The sequence below is a fragment of the Erinaceus europaeus genome, unplaced genomic scaffold (assembly GCF_950295315.1).
Source record: "Erinaceus europaeus unplaced genomic scaffold, mEriEur2.1 scaffold_324, whole genome shotgun sequence".
In the NCBI taxonomy this organism is placed as follows: Eukaryota; Metazoa; Chordata; class Mammalia; order Eulipotyphla; family Erinaceidae; genus Erinaceus; species Erinaceus europaeus.
This window is the reverse complement of record NW_026647346.1, coordinates 3173-3965: the sequence shown is the minus strand read 5'-3', so window position 1 is coordinate 3965 and position 793 is coordinate 3173.

Below are 793 nucleotides of genomic sequence, written 5' to 3'. Positions count from 1 at the left end.
CAGATGTGCTTCACACCTGTGAAGCAAAGCCCCTGCAGGTGGGGAGCCTGAGGCTGTAACTGGGATCCTGATGCCTGTCCTTGTGCTTTGCACCAAGTACACTTAATCAGATGCACTATCAGCAAACTCCCAATTCTTTATATTTTAATGAGAGATATACAAAAAGAGAAAGATCAGAGCACTGCTCAGCTCTGGGTTATGGTGGAGCTGAAAATTGATCCTGGGTCTTCAGAGCCTCAGGCATGGAGGCCTTTGACATACAGAACCATTATGCTGGCTCCCCAGCAGGGTCAGTGGAAGATAAGGAAGTTAGATGAGTGACATGCCTGGAGACAATCTGAGTATTCAAGACTATGGGAAGTTCTCAAAAATTGAGAAAAGTGGGCAGTTAGTGTGTCACCCAGTAGAGCACTTAAGTTGCCATGTTGGTGACCCGGGTTCCAGCTCCAGTCCCCACTCGCTAGGTGGGGATGGCGGAAAGTTTTAGAAATAGTAGAACAGTTCCGCACCTCAGTTCTTCATCTTTGTCTCTACATACATTCAAAATTAATAAATAAAATAAAGACAGCTGATGATGATGTTAGAGTCCTGTAGCTAATAATAGTAATAACATAAATGATATATTTATTATATATGAATAAAATAAATTAAATTAAATGAAGACAGCTGATAATGATGATAGAGTCCTATAGCTAATGAGCAGGAGCCATAGCATTAGCAACAACAATGAAACATCAAAAAGGAAACGACACATGGGCCTTTAGAGTTTTTCAAATATTATGAATAGGGTACA